This window comes from Alexandromys fortis, unplaced genomic scaffold, assembly GCF_014885135.2.
Source record: "Alexandromys fortis isolate MF-2015 unplaced genomic scaffold, M_Fortis_MF-2015_v1.1 scaffold_70, whole genome shotgun sequence".
Lineage (NCBI taxonomy): Eukaryota > Metazoa > Chordata > Mammalia > Rodentia > Cricetidae > Alexandromys > Alexandromys fortis.
In genome coordinates this window covers 8213176-8236321 of record NW_026067955.1, presented here as the reverse complement: position 1 = coordinate 8236321, position 23146 = coordinate 8213176, and the positions used below count along the sequence as shown (strand labels likewise).

The 23146-nt window shown below is 46.4% G+C and overlaps 1 long non-coding RNA gene and 2 other non-coding genes across 3 annotated transcripts; 2 read left to right on the top strand and 1 right to left on the bottom strand.

Annotated features, from left to right (window-relative positions):
- Window positions 1-1271: 1271 nt before the first annotated feature.
- On the bottom strand, window positions 1272-21876 carry LOC126507473 (uncharacterized). The gene is made up of 4 exons (XR_007593531.1): window positions 21739-21876; window positions 15016-15124; window positions 11802-11951; window positions 1272-3777 (listed from the first exon to the last, which is right to left on the bottom strand). It is a non-coding gene; the product is annotated as an uncharacterized lncRNA (long non-coding RNA).
- On the top strand, window positions 7903-8018 carry LOC126507556 (U5 spliceosomal RNA). Its single transcript, XR_007593576.1, has one exon. It is a non-coding gene; the product is annotated as a U5 spliceosomal RNA (small nuclear RNA).
- On the top strand, window positions 12142-12257 carry LOC126507557 (U5 spliceosomal RNA). The gene has a single exon (XR_007593577.1). It is a non-coding gene; the product is annotated as a U5 spliceosomal RNA (small nuclear RNA).
- Window positions 21877-23146: the final 1270 nt, after the last annotated feature.

Here is a 23146-nt window from a genome sequence, read left to right as displayed (position 1 = left end):
TTTCTGGCTCCCGTCCATGTTTGTGAACTTGAGTTACCACCTGGAGACATTTCTGAGCCCCGCACAGAATCACCCCACACCACGCCTTTGCGCTCAGGCTGCCGACCACATTTCTACACTTCAGAGCTCAACGCTGCTTTGTTTATTCGTGCTGGGGTTGAACCAGGGGCTCCTGCATGTCAAGTCCACTTCGAAGAAACACCCAGCACACTTAGGGCTGCTGGACAGTGTATTTCAGCTGTGGGCTGTGGGAAAGGCTTACTGAGCTGCAGCTCCGGTGGCCGGGGTGTAAATATGTCATCTGGCCTCTCCTCTCCGTTGTTTTTGCTGAAAAGTCAGCAGTAAATTTCATTTGGGTTGCCTTGCGACAAGATTGTTTTTCTCGTGTTGCTTTCAGGATTTCCACCCTAGTGCTGGAGAGATGGCTCGCTGGTCACAAGGACTGACTGACTGCTCTTGCAAAGATCCAGGTCAGTTTCTAGCACACAGTGGCTCACAACTATTTGTTACTTTAGTTCCAGGGGATCTGATGCCTTCTGGAAGGCAACGCACATGCAGTGCACATAAATCCTGTCCCTGTCTCTCTATGTCTGTCTCTATCTCTGTGTCTCTATGTGTCTCTCTCTGTCTCTCACGCACAAATGATGATGTTGATGAAATAAATCTTGAAAATATATTCCCTTGCTGGGCATGGTGGTGCATACCTTTAATCCCAGCACTTGGGAGTCAGAGGCAGGTGGATCTTTGTGAGTTCAAGGCCAGCATGGTCTAGGGAACAAATTCCAGGACAGTCACGGCCACCAAGAGAAATTCTGTCTCAAAAAAAAAAAAAAAAAAAAAAAAAAAAAAAAAAAAGGTAGGGTTAGAGAGATGGTTCAGCAATTAAGAGCACTGGCTGCTCTTCTAGAGGACCCAGGTTCAATTCCCAGCGCCCAGATGGCAACTCACAAGTGTCTGTAACTCCATTTCCCAGTAAATCAAGCACCGTCAAACTAACATACATGGGGGCAACACGCCAATGCACATAAAAGTAAACAATAATCTTTTCAAAAAAAATGAAGAAAGAAAACCAATTGGGCATGGTGGTGCAAGCCTTTAATCCCAGCACTTGTGAGGCAGGAAGATCTCTCTGAATACGAGCCCAGTCTGGTCTACAGAGTGAGTTCCAGGACAGCCAAAGATACAGAAAAACCTTGACTCCAAAAAAAAAAAAAAATTAATAATAAATAAAGAAAAAAAACAAAAAATTAAATTAAAAATTTATTCCCTCCTGGTCTTTGACTCTCAGTATTTTTGCCAAGATGATTTCTCTGTATTTATTCTACTTGAAGTTAATTGGGCCTTCTGGAAGTCTAGCAGATTTTTTGTTTTTGTTTTTGCTTTGTTGTTTTGTTGTTTGTGGGTTTTTGGGATTTGTGTTTGTAGGCATGTGCGTGTGCCTGAGTGTGCATGTGTGCTGAGATTAAAGGCATGCGCCACCATGCTGGTAACAACAAGCTTGTTTATTTATTTATTTTTAATTTAACTTTAAACATTTTTGTTTTTGATTTTTGATACAGGGTTTCTCTGTGTAACAACCCTGACTGTCCTGGAACTTGCTCTGTAGACCAGACTGGCCTCGAACTCAGAGAGATCTGCCTGTCTCTGTTTCCTAAGTGCTGGAATTAAAGGCGTGCGCCACCACACCCAGCCACAAGTTTATGAAATTTTCAGTTATTTTCTTTTTGGTCTTACTCTGTAACCCAGGCTGGCCTGGAACTGTGTGGCCCTTGCTGACCTTGAACAAAACCATTTCTCTTTCTCCTGACGCGACATTGTCCTCTGACCGGTCTTCTCTTCCTTTGACTCCTTGTTTATAACAGTGACTTCGAAGGCTGTGTCTGTCGGTCCTGACCTCTGCCCTCTTGCGCAGGCAGGCTCTGCCGCCTGCCTTTGTTTGCTCTTCGCTGTATGAGTCATGTTTTCCTGTTTCTTTTCCTGCCTTGTAATGCCTGTTGTTTGGAGAAAAGACATTTCAGAGATTACACTGTAGCATGTTCTCCTGTTTCTGGGGTGTGTAATTATTGTCTGCTTGTTTATTTATTCAGGGATGTCAGTGGAGGGAAGCAAATCCATCTCACCCCTTCCGTGCCTCTCACGGTGAGACTCCTGCCTCACAGCAGAGGGTGTGCTCCAGTGACTGCAGGGGTGTGCTCACAGTGATTGCAGGGGGTGTGTTCACAGTGACTATAGGGATGTGCTCACAATGTCTATAGGGGTGTGCTCACAGTGACTATAGGGGTGTGCTCACAGTGATTGCAGGGGGTGTGTTCACAGTGACTATAGGGGTGTGCTCACAATGTCTATAGGGGTGTGCTCACAGTGTCTATAGGGGTGTGCTCCAGTGACTGCAGGGGTGTGCTCACAGTGACTGCAGGGGGTGTGTTCACAGTGACTATAGGGGTGTGCTCACAGTGTCTATAGGGGTGTGTTCACAGTGACTATAGGGGTGTGCTCACAGTGTCTATAGGGGTGTGTTCACAGTGACTATAGGGGTGTGCTCACAGTGTCTATAGGGGTGTGCTCACAGTGACTATAGGGGTGTGCTCACAGTGACTGCAGGGGTGTGCTCACAGTGACTATAGGGATGTGCTCACAATGTCTATAGGGGTGTGCTCACAGTGACTATAGGGAGGTGCTCACAGTGTCTATAGGGGTGTGCTCACAGTGACTGCAGGGGGTGTGCTCACAGTGTCTATAGGGGTGTGCTCACAGTGACTGCAGGGGGTGTGCTCACAGTGACTATAGGGGTGTGCTCACAGTGACTATAGGGGGTGTGCTCACAGTGACTATAGGGGTGTGCTCACAGTGACTATAGGGGTGTGCTCACAGTGACTATAAGGGGTGTACTCACAGTGACTATAGGGAGGTGCTCACAGTGACTTTAGCATAACAATGAGGGTTTTTGTAGGATTGTATGTTTGTTTGAGTTTTGGCTTGTTGTTTTTTAAGACAAGTTCTAACAACGTAGCCCTCACTGTGCTAGATCTTAACCATGTAGACCAGGGTAGCCTCAAACTCATAGGGATCCTCCTGCCTCTACTTCCCGAGTAATGGGATTAAAGACATATGCCACTACCACACTTGGCTTGTTTTTTGTTACATGGTTTTGGTTTTATGAGCCAGGGTCTCATTCTGCGTAGGCTGTCCTGGAACTCTATGTTCAGCCAAGGCTGGCCTCATACGTGCAGCAATCCTCCTGCCTCAGCCTCACAAGTGCTGGGGCAGTATTTTTTGCAGACCTTTCATGTGTCTGTCCCTGACCACATCCAGCTGTTAAAGTTCACTCAGGAGTTGTTTTGGGCTCCTTGGAAGGGATCGCTCCCTGAGTCAGTGTTCATACGCTGTGTTTACCTTCCTGGAAGTCTGCCCAGCCTACAGATGAGCCCATAAATCCAGTGAGACAGTCAGTCTCCCAATTGCTCTTCTCCACAATGCTCCAGACCACTCCAGTTTATTTCTCTAGTTATTATTATGATTATTGTTCTTTTTATTATCATTGTTATTTGCCTTGCTAGGGATTAAACCCGAAGCCTCTCCCATACTGGGAAGGTGCCCTATCATTGAGCCATACTACATCCCAACTGTTTGCCAGAGGCTTCACGATGCTCTGTTACAAATGAAGTCCGTTCCTTTGGGAAGCCATCAGTCTTCTCCCTGCAGGTAAAGTCTCTGGCCCAGGACTTTGGAGATAGTGTGGGGAGAGTGAGCAGCTTCTTTCCAAGCGGCATTCTTGCTCTGTAAGAAATGAGCCAGTAGGTGAGCTGGGGAGAGTTCTCAGTGGTTACAGAACGTGATGTGCAATCATGGAGATGAGAACTCAGATCCCAGAGATCAAATAACAAGCTGAAATCCCCTCAAATATCTGTAACTCCAGTCCAGAGAGATCTGGTGTCCTCACAGACACAAATAAAAACATGTCTTTTTAAAGAGTGCCCATTTATGCATTCATGTGCATGTGCACACATGCACACACACGTGCGCAGATACACACACACAATTAAAAATGAAGTGTAAAATACTTTTAAAATGCTCTACTGAGAGAAGGAGGGAGCAGCAGTCTACCCCTGGCTTGCTACAACTCAAAGTTAGTCCAGGGAGACCTGGAATTGAAAGCAATCCTACTGCCTCAATTTCCCAAATGCTGAGATTACAGATGTGAGCCACCATGCCCAATGTTTTCTACGTTCCTTAATAAATGTTGTATGTAAGGCTGGAGAGATGGCTCAGTGATTAAGAGCACTGGCTGCCCTTCCAGAGGTCCTGAATTCAATTGCCAGCAACCACATGGTGGCTCACCACCATCTAGAATTGGATCCGATGCCCTTTGCTGGCAAACAGAGCACTTATACATAAAAAATATAAATAAATAAAAAGTTTTTAAAAATTGTATGTCTTGGGGCTGGAGAGATGGCTCAGAGGTTAAGAGCACTGACTGCTCTTCCGAATTCCTGAGTTCAATTCCCAGAAACCACATAGTGATTCACAGCCATCTGTAATGAGGTCTGGTGCCCTCTTCTGGCCTGCAGGCAACACACAGACAGAATATTGTATACATAATAAATAAGGCATGCACCACCAACACCTAGTTGGTAGGTGGATTTCTAAGCATTCAAGGTGGAGAGTTCCAGGACAGTAAGGGTTATTTAGTGAGATTCCCGACCAAAAAAGAAAAGAGAGAGAGAGAGAGAGAGAGAGAGAGAGAGAGAGAGAGAGAGAGAGAGAGAGAGAAAAGAAAAATAGAATAGAAAACCCACGATCGGCTGGAGAGATGGCTCAGAGGTTAAGAGCATTGCCTGATCTTCCAAAGGTCCTGAGTTCAATTCCCAGCAACCACATGGTGGCTCACAACCATCTGTAATGGGGTTTGGTGCCCTCTTCTGGCCTGCAGTTATACATTCAGTCAGAATATTTTTTACATAATAAATAAATAAATATTTAAGGGGCTGGAGAGATGGCTCAGTGGTTAAGAGCATTGCCTGCTCTTCCAAAGGTCCTGAGTTCAATTCCCAGCAACCACATGGTGGCTCACAACCATCTGTAATGGGGTCTGGTGCCCTCTTCTGGCCTGCAGATATACACACAGACAGAATATTGTGTACATAATAAATAAATTAAAAAAAAAAAGAAAGAAAACCCACGATCATCTTCATATCCAGAAGAATAGATATAGAGCAAAAAGGTTTCATCAAAACAACAAAACAATTCCTGCTGGACAATGGTGTCACATGTTTTTAATCCCAGCACTCATGAGGCAGAGGCAGGAGGATCTCTGTGAGTTCGAGGCCAGCCTGGTCTACAGCGTGAGCTCCAGGGCAGCTCGGAGCCGAGTGAAATGCAGGGGCATTTAGGAGTCACTGGGAAAGACTGAGGCTACAGCTCAGCACACAGCACTTGCTAAGCAGGCTTGAGTCCAATCCCCGGTGCTGAATAAGCAAGTTACTGTAAGAGCATCCCTAAGGCAGTGGCAAAGTGGACGTGTGTACTCATCAAACCTTACGCAGCTGCGCGGACACCCTGCCACCACAGCCTGGCTGGCCTACTGAAAATCTGGCACTTAACAGTGACTACTAAAGCGGTCACTCGAGTGAGAAAAAGAACAAGGAAAAGCAGATAATATACACAAGGCAGGATAAAGAAACAGGGTAAGTTCCGGGTACGTGGAAGGGAAAGGAGCCGATCTGGTTAACATTTCTTGCTGGCTGAGGGTCAAGAGCTTCAGTAGAACTAATAAAGCCAGGGGATACGGCCCGCAAAGAAGACAACAGTCCTGATCCCTCAGGACTGCTCAACATGTGCCAAACAGGAAATGGCCCTTGTCGTGGCTGCGTAACACCAGAGACTAAGCAGCCTTTGAGTTTATCAGCAATTTCTCACTCCAAACTGAACCAGGCACCTCACAAGCCACCTTAACATTTAGATTTACAGAACAAAGTTCTTTTATAAACTACATTTATTTATTTATTTGTGTGAGTGTGTGCATGTGTGTGCATGCGTGTGTGTGTGTGTGTGTGTGTGTGTGTGTGTGTGTGTGTAGAGTGTGCATGTGGAGGTTGGAGAGCAACTCTTGGGAGTCTGTTCTTCCATCACATGGGTCCTGGAGACTGAACCCATTTCATCAGGCTTGGTGGGAAGAGCCCTTACTCATGGAGCCACTGCCCAGATTCTCTTCACTGCTTTTGGAAACAGGGTCGTATGTATCCCACCCAGACTGGTCTCCAACTTTCTACGTAGCTGCCCTTGCACGTGTGTACTTCTTCTGCCTGTACTTCCCAAGTGCTGAGATTATAAGCATCTACCACAATATTCAATTTTATGAAGCTTTTTTGTGCACGTTAGACACTGCCAACTGAGCTATGTCCCTAGCCCACAAAATAAAATTATTTAGGATACATGAGTAAACCAACACATTAAAAAATTATTTCTAGGGGACTGGAGAGATGACTTAGCAGTTAAGAGCACCGACTGCTCTTCCAGAGGTCCTGAATTCAATTCCCAACAACCACAGGGTAGCTTACAACCATCTGTAATGAGATCTGGTGATTTCTTCTGGTGTGCAGTCATACATGCAAGCAGAACACTGTATACATAATAAATAAATAAATCTTTTAAAAATATTTCTAAACTGGGCATGTGACTTTAATCTTAGAACTCAGGAGAAAGAGGCAGGTGGATCTCTCAGTTCAAGGCCAGCCCCATCTATAGAGTGAGCTCCAGGACAGTCAGGGTTACAATGAGAAACACTGTCTCAAAAACCTAAATAATAGACAAACAAACCTGGATGTTCCCAAATTCAAGAAAAAAAATTGAGTTGGTGGTGGTGGTACATGCCTTTAATCCCAACACTCAGAAGGTAGAGGCAGGCAGATCTGTGTGAGTTTGAGGCCAGCCCTGGTCTACAAAGTAAGTTCCAGAACAGCCAGAGCTGTTAAACAGAGAAACTTGTTTTGAAAATCAAAATAAGAAAAGAAAAACTTTTACTGAGAAAAGTAAATTTTACTTAAGAAAAAAAGATTACTGGAAAGGAGAAAAAAAAGTGGTGATTTTTTGACTTTTTTTTTTTGGCTTTGTATTTTAATTGTGCTGGATGTCTCCGCAGTTTTATTCGTAGGACTGCAGAACCTGGCAAAGCTGCTGCTGTTATTGGTGCAGAGCGTGCTGCATTATTCGCCTTTTTATACAAATAGAAACGTACACATACAGACACAGACGTACTCACGAATATGATATCAACCGTGGGAAAAGAATCCCCTTTTACTACATTGGGTTGGCACCGTACGGAAATGAAAGCCACAATGGTTTAGAAATGTTGGACATTTTTTTTTTCTTTGTACAGACGTATAGCACTGCACTGAGTATGCGAGATCTTACCTACGTTGGTTTCATTACAGAGACTAAGAACAAAAAACATATTGCCAACTCTTTCGAAGTCCTCAGTGCGCCTGTCCCAATCCCACCCCTCAGAATAGGAAATCTACAATTCTTTGTTCCTCGATGCCTAAACCATCGGAAAAATACTTTATTTAAAAGAAACCAAATTCCAGTGTACGGAGGTAAAAACTCCGCCACTGGTTAAGCAGGAGGCCTAAACCTTCGCCCCGCCCCCTGTAGGAGGCGGGAACCGAGCCAGGCTTTAGGCGATTGCTCGGTTTCATTTGCATACCCATAACACACTGCAACTAATACAGATAATTTCGTGAAAAATATACTTACTTATTATTAGTTTTAAAACTAAAACATATATATTATTTAAGACAATCATGAAGAAATTTCCGTAGGTTAATAACGCTTTACCTATGTCGTCACCGTCAGTAAACTAGGAGGTCTTGTTACTACAGAAAAGTATCAAGCGTCCTCGTCTTCATACTCTGGTTTCTCTTCAGATCGTATAAATCTTTCGCCTTTTACTAAAGATTTCCGTGGAGAGGAACAACTCTGAGTCTTAAACTAATTTTTTGAGGCCTTGTTTTTACAAGGCTCCACTTTACAGTCCTAAAAGTAGACTTAGTTTCACCGTGTAGGACAGCAGTAAGGACAGTGATCTCTTGTTTCACTGCTTCTCCAGGTAACAACTCCAGCTGTGCTACATAGAACTTTGTACTGCGCACGGGGCGAGTGTTCACAGACCAAGCCTCTTTTTTTTTTCCTATTAAATTTTAGATACAATTGTAGGGTATTCTTTTTCACAGCCTTTATATGGAGAAAGTTGTATTTTAACGTGTATACCAGGACCTAAACTGTAAGATGACTCAGCAGGTGAAGATATTGCCACCAAGTCTATTGCCCGGTGTTTCATCCCCTGGGGATCCAACGTCAAGGAAAAAAAAGGGGGGAAAAAAACGAATTCCCCCAAAGTTGTCCTCTGACCTCCACATGCACCAGAGTACTTGAACTGGCATGTGTGCAGGACACACACACACAAAGGACACATGATCCATACACTGCATATTCAGAGCTATGACCACGCCACTGCCTTTCTGCCCCAAGCGTTCCTGGCATCACTTTGAGATTTTGCCCTCAGTTGTCTTCAGATACACCTTTGGGTCCACTCTGTCAGAGCCTGAAGAAGTTAGGAGGTGATGAGTGGATAGGAGGAGAAATGAGAGCTACTTTGACTTTAAGACCAACCTTTTTTTTTTTTTTTTTTTTTTTTTGCGGTTTTTGTTCTTTGTTTTTACTTTTAGACAGGATTTCACTGTGTAGCCCTTGCTGTCCTAGAACTCTCTATGTAGACCAGGCTAGTCTTGAACTCACAGAGATCCACCTGCCTCTGCCTCCTGAGTGCTGGGACTAAAGGCATGCACCACCACTGCCTGGCATTCCAAAGCAAACAATTACTACTCTTGTAGAACCTCTCAGCTAGCTGGGCATAATGGCACATACCTTCAACCCCAGCACTGGAAGGGTCCAGGCCGATCTCTGTGAGTTCGAGGTCAGTATGATCTACATAATAAGTTCCAGGACAGTCAGAGCTGTCTCAAAAAAGGAAAGAGAGAGAGAGAGAGAGAGAGAGAGAGAGAGAGAGAGAGAGAGAGAGAGAGAGAAACAACAACAACCAACTAATTAATAAATAAAACCTCTCAACCTAAGAATTAAATTGGCAGCCAGGAGTGATGATGAATCTCTCTGAGTTCGAGGTTACCCTGGTCTACAGAGAGAGTTTCAGGGCTACTCAGAGAAACTCTGTCTCAAAAAACTATCAAAACCAAATTAACCAAACAAAGAAGAATTAAATTGGCATAAAAAAGAATAACTGAGCCAGACCTTGGTGGTACACACCTTTAATCCCAGCGCTCGGGAGGTAGAGACAGTCGTTCTCATGAGTTCAAGGCCAGCCCTGACCTACATAGAGAGTTCCAGGAGAGATGGCTTAGTAGTTAAGAGCACCGGCTACTCTCCCAGAGGATCTGGGTTTGCTATGGTAACTCACAAACATCCGTAACTTCATTTCCGAAGAATCCAACACCTTCTTCTGACACCCAAAGCTCCAGGCACACAAGGCTGCACACACACTTTCAGGCAAAACACTCATTCACTTAAAGGTGAAAATCTTTTTTATAAAGAGATTAATAAGTGAAAGTATATAAATTTTACATACAAAAACACTCCACAGAAAAGTGGCCACTGAATAGATGATCACGTGTTTGTGCACTGCCAAAGACAGAGCAGGAGCGGCAGGCTGGAGCTACATTGGGTAGAGCTCTGCCCTCGTCTCTCCTTCCAGGTTTAATCCAGCCAAGCAGGTCAGCCATCTGGCTAAGGGACCATCTCTAGGGAGAAGAGTTCACTTTACAATTAGATTTGTCTGTTTGAGGCCAGGCTGGCCTCAAACTCACAGAGATTCGCCTGCCTCTGTTTCCTGAGTGCTGGGATTAAAGGTGTGAGCCATCAATGTACAGCCAGGTTTTTCCCCCACACAAAGATCTTCGTCTCAGAATAAATCTTGTGCCTCAATGTCATATTCTATTGCTCCTCAGACCTAACTGCAGAAGAGAGGAACTTGACCCCCCCCCGCCTCGTCTCCTCTTTCCTGTGAGAGAAAAACCCAACATTCCAAGCCCCTTTCTCAAGTAGAAAACTAAACCAAAAACATGGCTGAGTAAACCCTGATCAACATAGTAATCATCTATTTTGAGGTAATTAATTAAAACAATAAAATAAGAAGTCCGGGAGCCGAGGCTGGCGAGACAGCTCAATGCATTTACTAAAAACATTTACAGAGGACCTGGATTCTGTTCCTGGCACTCACATGGTGGTTCACAATAGTCTCTCCCTGCAGTTCCAGGAATCTGACACCCACTTCTGGACTCTGTACACACGTGGTATACATGCACATAAACCCCAGTGGTGGTGTACATCTTTAATCTGAACACACAGGAGGCAGAGACAGGCGTATTTCTGTAAATTCAACACTAGCTTGGTTTGCAGAGTGAGTTCCAGGACAGCAAAGGCTACATAGAGAGAAACGCTGTCTCAAAAACAAACAAACAAAACAACAAACAAAAACAAAAGAAAAAGTAAAACAAGAAAAACAGATTTTTAAAAAATAATGCAGCAAGACCCATCTCACAACATTCATTTCCCAGGTGCACGAATGTTTCAAGGGCCCAACGGGAACAGTGACTGTCAGTGTGTGCGTCTCTTTTCGGTCACAGCTATTCCAAACCGAGAGCTCCAACACCTTCCACCCAGAGGCGAGAACTGCTGACTCAGCCCATTGCCAGCGAGGCTTTCACCGTAAAGGAGAGATAGCCAGCGCAGGGTGTCGGGGTGCATGCTTGTGATCCCAGCATTTGAGAGAGTGAGACGAAAGGATGGAGTCTGAGGCCACCCTGAGTCACATAGCAAGACCGTCTCCAAATACACGAAAAGAGCTGGTTTCCATTCAGGACAGAGTCAGGGTGAGCCAATCCTGGGAGCCACTGCACTAAAGTTCAGGGTCAGAGACCCACAAGATCTTACCACAGGGGTGGCAAGGCCTGCAGAAAACCGGAACCAGCGTGTAAGCTGCAATTATATCATTTATTTATATATTTTGCTTTTTTAAAAAAATATTTATTTATTATGTATACAATATTCTTTCTGTCTGTATGTATGCTTGCAGGCCAGAAGAGGGTGCCAGACCTCATTACAGATGGTTGTAAGCCACCATGTGGTTTCTGGGAATTGAACTCAGGACCTTTGGAAGAACAGGCAATGCTCTTAGCCGCTGAGCCATCTCTCCAGCCCGCTTTTTTTTTTTTTTTTTAATCGAGACGGCGGCTCACTCCAGGCTGTCCTGGAGTCCACTACGTAGATCAGGCTGGCCTTGAACTCACAGGGATCCGTCTGCCTCTGCCTCCCCGGACACCACTACCGCTGGCTGCAAACTCCAATTTTAAAGGAAAGCAGAATATTCGCAAGTGAAGGGTTGAATGCACGGCTAACATCCACTACAACCGTAAACAACTTAGATGCCCACTGTGAGTGTAAGAAGCAGAAAACCGGTACTTTGTTTATACCCACCCCTCACTCTCAGTAAAGCGAGGAACCCGCATCCTGAATTTAGCGCCCCCACAGTTGATAGCTCTTTTCTTGTTGGAGTCTATTGCAGTTATTAGGGCTGGGAATGGAGTTCGTTGGCAGAGCGCTTGGTTGACATGTGTGAGGTTTTAAGTTCAATCCACAGAACTAAAAAACTAAAACTAAAAAAACAAAAACAAACAAACAAACAAAAAACAGCCTTTAAAGTTAGTAAAACATAGACGCACAGAAACACAAACCGTAAAACCTGAGTCCTGGACTGAGTGCAGATCCACTCTTAGCCAGTTCTCGGCGTCGCCCTCTGGCGGCCAGGCCCGGCACTGCGTGAAGTGCCGCTTCCACCCTCGTCCACAGGGCGGGGCCCCACAAATTTGCATACCCATGGAACACTGCGCACAAGACAAAAACAAAACGAAAAATTAACGTATCGTTCTAAGAATATCTTCGTGAAAGTCAGCTTTGATTTATAAAACAAAAATAATGGTCCCTTTTTAGCTACAATATTTTTGCGCCAAGAAGACACCATCACTCAACTAGGAGTTGCTGTTGCCCGAGGTGTGAGTGACGGCGGGTCAAATCATACTCTGGTTTCTCTTCAGATCGTATAAATCTTTCGCCTTTTACTAAAGATTTCCGTGGAGAGGAACAACTCTGAGTCTTAAACTAATTTTTTGAGGCCTTGTTTTGGCAAGGCTACACAAAATAGTCTAACATAAGAACATATTTGTATAGCTATTGGCACACAAAGGTATCTTTGTCGCCCAACTGGCTCTTCCCATGTAGTGGGTATGCAGATGCTACACATGACATGTTCCTTGTGTGCCACTTTTGTAACTACTTCTACAAACCATGCTAGACACTTCAGTTCTAACCCCTTTCTAGAGCTGGATGGCCTTACAGGTATGAGTCAACACACCCAGTAACAAGGTTCCAGAGTGGCCAACTTAGGGGGCTAAATAGTCCTGCTTCCCGGACCTGCCTAGGGCCTTGTTTGTTGGGTGAGTCAGTTAATCTCTATTTCACGTTAAGGCCCTGGGCTCCAGGGAGTAGAGATAAGAGAGACAGAACCAAAGTGCACAGTCTATAAGAACCGCCCCTGCCTTTAGTCACTACAAGGCTGTCCATCCTATGGGACCTGACTCAGACAGGCTTCCTGTGGGGATGAAAGAAGCAGCAGGGACAAAGCCACACTGCAAAGCCAAGATCGACAGGCTACATAGGCTATCACGTGCTCATGCATGCTTACATACAGTCATAGACCCACGTCACACACCACATGCACACTTGCCTACATACGTTACCATAAATAACATGCAGTTACTTATACACACATGCACTTGCCAGCTTAACCTCACATACATACCTGGGAACTGCCGGGCACGTGTAGCTTGCTTGACTACAGCCTCGGGCACACCGGCAGGCAAGTGCTTGACCACTGAGTTATATTCGCTGCCCATGGAAAACTTGCTGTGTTGAACATTAGCCTGGCCCCTGGAACGCTACAGCAATGGACCTGGGGGAACCCAGGCAAGCGAAGGGCAGTGGAAGCAGACTCTGCCCAAGAAGTGTAAGGGTCTTGTGGAAACAGAGGTGTGGGGGTCAGACCTTGAGGCAAACCCAGAATGTCCCAACAAGGACTAGCAGGCGCATCTCAATTCAGAATGGGTAGACTTCCTCCCAAACTTTGCGTCAGAGTCCCTGTGGCTCACACTAACTCCTATTGAAAGGAGCTAATCCCGCCCATCTCTTCTCCCCTTCAGGCTGGTAGCTTTTCCAGGATGGAAAACCAGCCTTTGTCTGGCGATCCTGGGTCTCTAACTTAAGACAAGCTGCCGCCAGTGTATGCTCTGCATCCGGCCCATCAAGGAGGATGTGGCGCGGCTTCAGGGCTGTTTATGCCCAAACATCTGACCGAGGTCAGTTGGGATCACTCTACAAAATGGCAGACCTAGTACCATTTGAACACCAGTGTCCTGGAAAAACAAGCGAAGCAGGGCTGTTGTGGAGTGAAGGGGAGTACAGATGTGACCAGCTGGCAAAGGAGGGAGAGCTTTCATTCAACTTTGGATCACTAACAAGGACCCCATCGGATGCAGAAGACAGGATATAAAGGGTTATGGCAAGTTAACAGTAAAGAATCACCAGGTTCTGCTCTACAAAGATAGTTCACAGAGACATCCCCCATCTGAAAACTCCCACACGTCCATTGCTAGAGTAAGCACAGGCAGAACCCACCGGACAGACGCTAAGGACCTGTCACTAGCGCCACTAGCAATGGTAGTCACATAGCCTTCAGAGGCCTCGAGGGTCTCACTGGAGAGATGGTAAGGTGACAAGAACTTTTTTTTCTTTTTTGGGGGGGTGGGGTGGGGTTGGTTTTTTGAGACAGGGTTGCTCTGTGTTCTGGCTGTCCTAGAACTCTCTCTGTAGACTATGCTGGCCTCACACTCACAGACATCCCCCTGCCTCTGCCACCCAAGCATTAAGATCAAAGGTGTGTGCTATTGAGCCCAGCAAAACAAATCTTGGGGGAAAAAAGGGTAAAATTATTATATCAAAGCCACGTGTTATTAACTCTTCAGCATTTTTTTTAGATTTGTATGTATCTGAGTGCTTTGCCTGCATATATGCCTGTCTATGTACCACGTGGATGCTTAGTGCCCCAAGCAATATGCAGGGAGTTGATGAGTACATAAAGCAACTTGTTGACGAATGGCTTTAGACTTTCATTTCTTTTGAGATACGGTTTTCCAGGACAGGCTCCAAAACCACAGAGAAACCCTGTCTCGAAAAACCAAAAAAAAAAAAAAAAAAAAAAAAAAGAGAGAGAGAGAGAGATACGGTTTTACTATGTATTAAGTCTGACTTCATTCATCTTCCTGCCTCAGCCTCTGGAGTTTTCACGTGACAGTCTTTAGTTCTTCTAAGAAAGATTTTTTTTTTGTCATAAAAACCGTTCTTTACTTCACTGTGCCCTCTGCTGGGATGCCAAGTTTTCTTCCCCTGTCCAGAGAAGGGTCTCCTTATCCATCCTCAAAGGCACCATTGGTAGCCTCCATGTGTCTGGACTTCTTGTGCCTGGCCCACAGTTTCCCAAGGGTGTCAGGGAGGCCATAGACAGAAAGCACAGTATGTCCGTGGCAGGACAGCCTGGCTGACTCAGAGTGGAGTGGACATTCTGGGGTCATCTTAAGAGTCCGTATCCCTTCCCTGGGCCTGTCACCTTGGCCACAGTAGGACCTTCAGTGATTCAGGCCACTGAAAATTTAGTGGTTCTCAGAGACAGCATTTCCACTTAGATCCAGTGCTATGCAGTGGGAAGTCTCCCCAGATTTGGGGCTTCGGGAGGGAGGGTGGTCCCCAGGTGAGCCTAGCCAGTCACATTCCAGCCCCACGGGGAGAGCTCGGGGTTCTTCTCGGGGCTGGACAGCAAGGAGAGAAACATGTGTTTACCTTTTGATCCAGCTAGCTGCAGCTGTCTGTCCTCTCTCTCTCTCCCGTGGCGGCTTCTCTGGGTCCGCGTTACCAGGTGTTCCAGGCTGGCCAGCTTATGAATCTTTTGCTTTTAAATGACAGGAAGAAAAAGAACCCGATTGGTAGTCAGCAGTGGGAGGGCTGCTTCTGGCTCAGGGCTCCAAGGTCACTGGGTCACTGATGAACTCGGAGCCGAGGAGGGCAAGGACAGCAGGCAAGCACTGCACAGGCCCCCTAAGGCGGAGGACCCACAGAAACCCAGAAACCGGAAGTCTTCTCGGTGTCTGCCCCTGAGATACAACTTCCTTACTCTACGTTCCGCCTCCTAAGGCCTCTTACTTCCCAGTAGCCTGTCCTTCAACACGAGGGCGTTCGGGGAAAACATCACAGGTGTGAAATATAACAGTTGAGCCAAGTTCTCTCGCTTGAGGGTGGGAGTATATGGGTGGGAAAAAAGGACAAATTGTGTATGTGAAGGTGTGCACGCGCCCGTGTGCGTGCGTGTGGGGGCCAAGGGTCAGCCTCAAGCCCTATCTGTTGCTGGGCCCTAACATCTTCCTCGGGGGAAGGGGTGAGAAGCCACAGTGTCAACGTGTAGGACACTGGGAGTCAGGTAGAAGGCATACAGCCGACTCGTTTATTTAACAACGGGGAAAATCTTATAAACCCTCCCAGCATCCAGCCGTTCTGTCCATTGACAGGCGATGTCTCATGCTCGTCCCTCATTGGCTAGACATGATCACTGGTTCTAAAGCACTCAGAAAACACCACTTGGTTATTCCTTATTGGCTAGGCACGGTCAGGACCTCGACAGCGCCAGGCAGACGCTAGGTTGGCTCCTTTTGGCCTCGCAGACCTTAACTTCCTAAGGGTATTGTTCCTCAAGCGCTATCCATTTGGGGAAAAAATAATAATTTAGTTTGTTACCATCACCATTATGGCTTGTGTGCACGAGAGTATGCCTGTTCCTAGGGGCACACACTGGAGAAGAAAGGATGGCCTTCCAATGTAGTCTCTCCTTCCTTATGGGTTCTAGGGGTTGAATTTAGGTAGACAGTGCTTCTACACTCTGATCCACCTCAACGGCCTTTTAGATGTTTTAAATTTTATTGTTTACTTTAAACTTGTTCTTGGGCTGGTGTGGGAGCCAGAGAATGCAGGCCATTTCCCACATTTGTCTGACGGTTCGGAGTAGCTGTCAGACTAACTGGTGCATCCCGCACTTTCCGACATAGGAGGTGCTCACCTAGCTCCTTGGATAGTAAAGCAAACCGGGCAATGTCCTGCAAGTGGTCAGGATATGCTAATGTTTTCTGCTCCTTGTACTGTAACTGTGAGGTCATCTGGGGAAGAAGTGTTTTCAGTCTACATGACAAAATGGGCATGACTTAAGTCATTCCCCGCTACCTAGGAAACAATGCTAATGAAGTTTTTGTTACCTTCCCCTTCAGGTTACGTTGATATAAAAGCTGTTTGAAAAATAAACGGGGGTGATTTCACGATTTGAATGATCACTGAAACTCCCTCCCGAAACTGTCATGTGAATTGTGTTTTTAATATGCCCACACCTCCACGCTGGTATGAAAAATGATTTATGTTGGGGTTGGTCCATGACAGACTGGAGAGATGGCTCAGAGGTTGAGAACTGGCTGTTCTTCCAGAGGTCCTGAGTTCAATTCCCAGAACCACATGGTGGCTCACAACCATCTGTAATGAGATCTGGTGCCCTCTTCTGGCCTGCAGAGATACATGCAGACAGAATGCTATAGATATAATAAATTAATTTTTAAGAAAGGAAGTGCTGCTGGGAGGTGATGGTGCACATTTTAATCCCAGCACTCGGGAGGCAGGCGAATCTCCGTGAGTTCGAGGTTGGCCTCGTCTACAGGGTGAGTTCCAGGAAAGGCTCCAAAGCTACACAGAGAAACCCTGTATCAAAAAAAAAAAAAGTGCTATCAAAAATTTTATTTATTTATTATGTATATATATAGAGAGTTCTGCCTGCCCTGCATGTAACCTGCAGGCCAGAAAAGAGGGTACCAGATTTCATTACAGATGGTTGTGAGCCACCATGTAGTTTTGTGGCTGGGGAAAAAACTCAGGACCTCAGGAAGAGCAATCAGTGCTCTTAACTTCTGTGCCATCTCTCCAGCCCTAGGCTCATGTATTTTTTATGTATGTGATTATTTGTTTATGAGATGGCCTCATTATTGGGAATTTGCTATGTAGATTGTCTGCCCTTGAACTCACAGAGATCCGCCTGCATCTGCCTCCAAAATGCTGGGATTAAAGGTGCCCACCACTAAGCCCAGCATTTATTTCACCATCTGTTTATTCATACACACACAAACACACACACAGAGACTCATTTACACACACACACAGACTCATTTACACACACACACAGAGAGAGAGAGAGAGAGAGAGAGAGAGAGAGAGAGAGAGAGAGAGAGAGAGTCATTTGTTTGAAACTCACCAGACAGGCTGGGCTGACTAGCAAGAGAGCTGTGGGGACCATCCATCAGTTTCCATATCTTCAGTACTGGGATTATGAGCATGTGCCAACCATGGGCAGCTTTAATTTTTTTGTGTGGGTTCTGGTAAATGAAGTTAGATCTGTCTGTGTTTTTATACACTAGTTCCCTAGTCCCAGAAGACGACTTCACAAGCAGGAAGATACAGAAACAAAGCGAGGCAAACCTTTGTAGTTCCTGCCTGTGACACTTGCCGCTGGTGCCACTGCTCTCCACAGGGAAAGCAGGCATGGCCACGCTGCCCATCTCAGAGGTTACGGAAGACGGAGTGTGTGTGTGAGCACGTGTGTGGGCAGCCCATCATCATCATTATCATCATCGTCATCATCATCATCATTATCACCATCACCATCATCATCATCATCATCACCATCATCATCATCATCATCACCATCATCATCATCATCATCATCGTCATCATCATCATCATCACCATCATCATCATCATCATCACCATCATCATCATTATCATCATCGTCATCATCGTCATTATCACCATCATCATCATCATCATCACCATCATCATCACCATCATCATCATCATCACCATCATCATCACCATCATCATCATCAGTCAACCTTAGTGCAGCCTGGGCCGTGGTAGCAACGCCAGCAGGGTCCCTCTGGGGGACAGCGTCCCGCTTCACAGGTGGTAAAGACTCCTGACTCAGAGGTCTGCACCCCACCTACCTCTGCCAGCTCTAGGCCAGGGGTGCCCGACGAGATTTTCCAGTTGCAGGGGATAGTGTGGACACATGGCTCACATCCCTTTGTTGGTTTTCAGCAAATTAAAATTTATCTCTCAGGGAGGAAATAAGAGGTCAGATTTTTTTTCTTCTTCTTCTTAATGGGTCCTGATGAAGGGAATGAATTGAGGGGGGAAGGAATCAGAAATCCGATCCACCTCTGCTGGCTCAGAAAGAGAGCGGGGGCTCCCTGCACCCTCAGAAGGGCAGCTGGGCACAGTGAGTTTTATTATATAATTAACCTTGACCCTTCTGGGTTCAAAGAAAGAGGTTAGTTGGAAATAAATCAATAGTCTGGTCTGGTCACTTCAAAGGCTACAAAACCCGCTGGAAAATCCCATGTTTGTTCAGTGTGTGAATTGGAATAGGTGTGCAGTCCTTTTTGAAAGGTAGGAGGAGGGTTTTAGGTCTAAATTAAAATTAATTGTATATCCGCTTCCTCTAATCAGGCAATCAAGGCCTTTATTGTGTGTCTTGCAGGAAGAGGGGGAGGCCAGAAGAAAGCATTGTGACCTTTGTGTGACTGCTGGGCCGGATTCAAGAACAAGAGCTTGGGGAGCAGTAGCAGGGTGCGGTCCTTTGTCATGTCTGAAATAGCTTTTTCTGTTTTACCCAGGGCCTCTTGCATGCCAGCCAGGCAAGCCCTTTCCCTGAGCTGTATCCCAACTGGAGTCCTTAGACTCACCCAACAGTGACCATTACGACACAGAATGCTTATTGAGTGCCTACATTAAACCAGGTGCCAAGAATTTTCTAGTAGGGTCCTCATTTGATCTCTTCACAAAGCAGCCCTTTAAGTCTGGTTATGATCGCCACTGGTTAAGGAACTACTCAGTGGGGCAAAGGTCAAGTCTGGAGCTGCACTGAGATTCTCAGAGTCTGTTTTCCTGCCCTGGAGGAATGAACGGGAGCTGGGGAGGGGGCGGGGAAGAGTCTTTTACCGCCAGCTTCCTCAGGCTCTTTGTTCATTTCCCTTAAGAAGTTGGAAGGTAGCTGGGGCTGGAACCCAGTGCTTCACGCCTGCTAAGTGCCTGTTCTACCTGTACTGCACCTTTAGGAGCGAGCTTATTTGTTTATTTTTACTTTTAGATATTTATTTCTGTGTGTCTATGCCTCTGTTCATGTGTACACACAGGTATGTGGGATGTTACCTGTGTGCTGGGGTCTGTACTCTGGTCCTCAGGATTACATAGCGAGCACTCAGCCACTGAGCCATCTCTCCGGCCCTATTACTACTACTACTACTACTACTACTACTACTACTACTACTACTACTACTACTTTGGGGGGATGAGGTCTTGCTATGTAGCCTAGGATTGAAATTACAGAGGTGCACTACCATTTCAGCTCAGGTTGATCTCACTGTGTAGTCCTAGATGGCCTACAATTCACTATGCAGAACAGGCTGCCCTTAAACTCACAGAGACAGCCGGGCGATGGTGGCGCACGCCTTTAATCCCAGCACTCGGGAGGCAGAGGCAGGTGGATCTCTGTGAGTTCGAGACCAGCCTGGTCTACAGAGCTAGTTCCAGGACAGGCTCCAAAGCCACAGAGAAACCCTGTCTCGAAAAACCAAAAAAAAAAAAAAAAAAATCCTCACCGAGACCCCTCTACCTATCCTCCCAAATGCTGAGACTAAAGGCATGTACAGCCTCAACCACTCTTGGCTTCATCTCCAGTTTTATTGCTGTCTTTCTCCCCCCCTCCCCCCTCCCCGCCCCAAGACAGGAATTCTCTGCTGCATAGCTTTGGAGCCTGTTCTGGAACTCTCTCTCTGCAGATCAGACTGGCCTCGGAGATCCGCCTGCCTCTGCCTCCCGAGAGCTGGGATTAAATGCATGTCCCACCACTGCCCGGATCGACTGCTTTTGGTCTGTCCCTTCTCTCCCCCACATTTCCTGCCGTTCAACAAGTTTTCACTGAGCATTTAGCACTACCTTAGTCAGGTCGTAAAGTCCCTCGGCCTTTGGGAAATTGAACCCTAAGATCGCCAAGCCCGTTGTGCTATAGTGTTTCGGGGGTGAGGGTTCGGTATGAGAGAGCTAAGCAAGGTACAGTGTCAAGTGTAGAGCACAGCAGTGGCTCTAGCTGGAGAGGATGGGGGAAGCTCTCCCCAGCCTGCAGAAAGGCCCAGCCTTCTCACCCTGAAGCAGGCCAGGAGAAGCCAGGCCTTGTTTTTAGATAGCTGGACTCGGTGATGGGAAGAGAACGTTAGCCTCCTCTGTCTGCCTCATTAATAATAACGACAGTGTGCTCGGCCCTGGGGGCTTCTTGTTCACGCCTCCAGCAACCCATGAAGGAGGAAAGTGGGACGGAGATGAGGGTGTGAATGCCAGGTTGCTCAGCTGGACAGTGACAGAGCCAGGATTATAAACCTTAGTCCATACTCTTAACTACCCCCGCCTCTGGTGAGGAGACCTTGAATGACGGTCATAAAGCATCTGTTCTGGTCTGTGGCGGTGAGGTCACGGGAGGCTCCCTGCTCATTTTATGAATATTTAACTCTCCTTTGGACAGGAGGTGTGTGTGACAGCCCAGGATCTCCTCATTCTTAAAACAAACAGCACACAAGTAACATTATGCAGACTGAGCAGGTTATATTTATATGTTCAGGAACACACACACACATACACACAAAGAAAAAGTGGCCACAAATTTGAGAAAGAGCAAGGGCACATAAGGGAAAGGTTGGGGAGAGGAAAGAGAAGCAGCGAATGATGTAATTATGTTTAACTCAAAACTTATAATAAAACCAAAACAACTCCATGTTAGTTCGTTTCTATTCCACCCCCCCCCCCAATAATCCTTCTGGAAACAGAACAAGTCAGTGGCCTGCTAGGACAAGGACTCTGGCGGTCAAGCCCCGATCACTCTTTACTTCCCTGGGTCTTGGGTTTTTCATCTGGTTAAAGCACTTGCTTCCCCCCCTCCCATTTAGCTTTTTATTGATTCTTTTTTTTTTTTCTGGTATTTTGAGACAGGGTTTCTCTGTAGGTTTGCATCCTGTCCTGGAACTCACTCTGTAGACCAGGCTGGCCTCGAACTCACAGAGATTCGTCCGCCTCTGCCACCTGAGTGCTGGGATTAAAGGTGTGCGCCACCACCGCCCGGCACTTTTTATTGATTCTTTGTGGATTTCACACATGAACCTTGATCTCACTCATCTCTCCACCCCTTCACATATGCCCTCTGCCCTTGTAACCTCCCCCAAGATCAAACAAAACAAAATTTAAAGGAAAAGAAAGAAGGAAGGAAAGAAAGAAAAATCTCACTGTAGAAGCTGCAGTGTGACATAGTGAGCCACACACTAAACCCTTTAGTCCACATGTCATTTAGCCCACACACATACTTGTAACAAACATTAAAACGAGTCTGGTTCGAGGCCTCTGGTTTCTGCTGTTCTACCAATACTGGGCCCTCACCGGGACTCCTCTTGGCTATCCTGTCGTCCTGTGTCATGGACCAGTCCCTTCACGAGCTCCGGCAGATCACAGATGGGGTGGATGTTGGGGTGGGCCAACTCAAAGCCCTATTTCTGGACCTGGGTGGCTGCTGGGTTGGTCAGACCAACAGCTCTCCTTCACCAGCAGGGTGAGCTCTCCAGCACCGCCCCAGCGAGCTCACCCAGTGCAGTAAGCAGCAAGGGGCAAGGCCAGTTCTGCTTGCATGCCCTCAGCACCCTCTAGCCCACGCCTTGCACCACCAGAATCAGCTCTACCGTGTTGCCCAGGTGAGGAAGCACCTGCTTTTAAATCTGGCTGAATTCAGTCCTTGAGAGATCAGACTTCCATAAGTTGTCCTTCACATGTGAACCATGATGTACACATTTTCCTCCATAATAAATAAACAAATGTAAAATAAAAAGAAGAAATTACAGATGTCATGATTATCTTTGGGACATGAGTCTTCACTGAGGCCCCTTTCCTCCCTCAGAAGATTCCAGGCCACATCAGACCATGTGAAGAGCATCCGCTGGGGGAATCTGACAGTTGTTCCGTTTATACGCTTTCCATTGATTATCTAAGCACCACACCCCACGAAGCAAATGACATCCTCCTGACTGTCCGGTGACCTCCTGGTTCACTTCCACACCTCCAGCCTTTCTTTGCTACTCCCTGGCTTTTCTATTCCTCAACCCAGTACTTCAGCAATTCCGTGCCTTCTCTTTCTAAAGCAGGTTGCTGCTATACACCCAAGACAGTCTTTTGATACTTGTGAGTTATTTGTATTGTAAGTTCATAGAGGTTGTCTCTGCGCCTCTCTTACAGGGGGCAAACGAAGCACATCTTGACCGCTACTGGTGTTTAAAACGGCACGCCCGTCCCATAGGCTGTAGTGCTCATTGATTCCACAAGGTGGCAGCAAATCCTCTTGTCACAGCCCCGTTCCATAAGTGCTTGGCTACCAGGCTGCCAGGGTGGGACCAGAGGCTCCTTTAGCTCCAGAGAGCTCCAGGGAAGTCAGGTCAAGTATAGAATTCCTTCCCACCTGAGTTGCGGATTCCCTCCCCCCACGAAAGCCTCGTTTGGTTGGTTGGTTATATGTGACTGTACATGTTATAGTGTGCCTGTGGAGGTCAGAGAACAACTTGCAAGAATCAGTTCTCTCCTTCTACCAGGCTGGTCACAGGGTCATCAGGTTTGGTGGCAAGTGCCCTTACCTGATGACCCATTTCACCTGCCGCCTCTCCTTGTTTTTGACAGGGCCTGTAGCCCAGGTTGGCCTCAAACTCTCTTCTTTTGAAGATGACCTCTCTTCTTTTGAAGATGACCCAGAAGTTCCGATCCTCCTGCCTCTACGACCCAGATGCTGGGGTTATAGGTGTGTAGC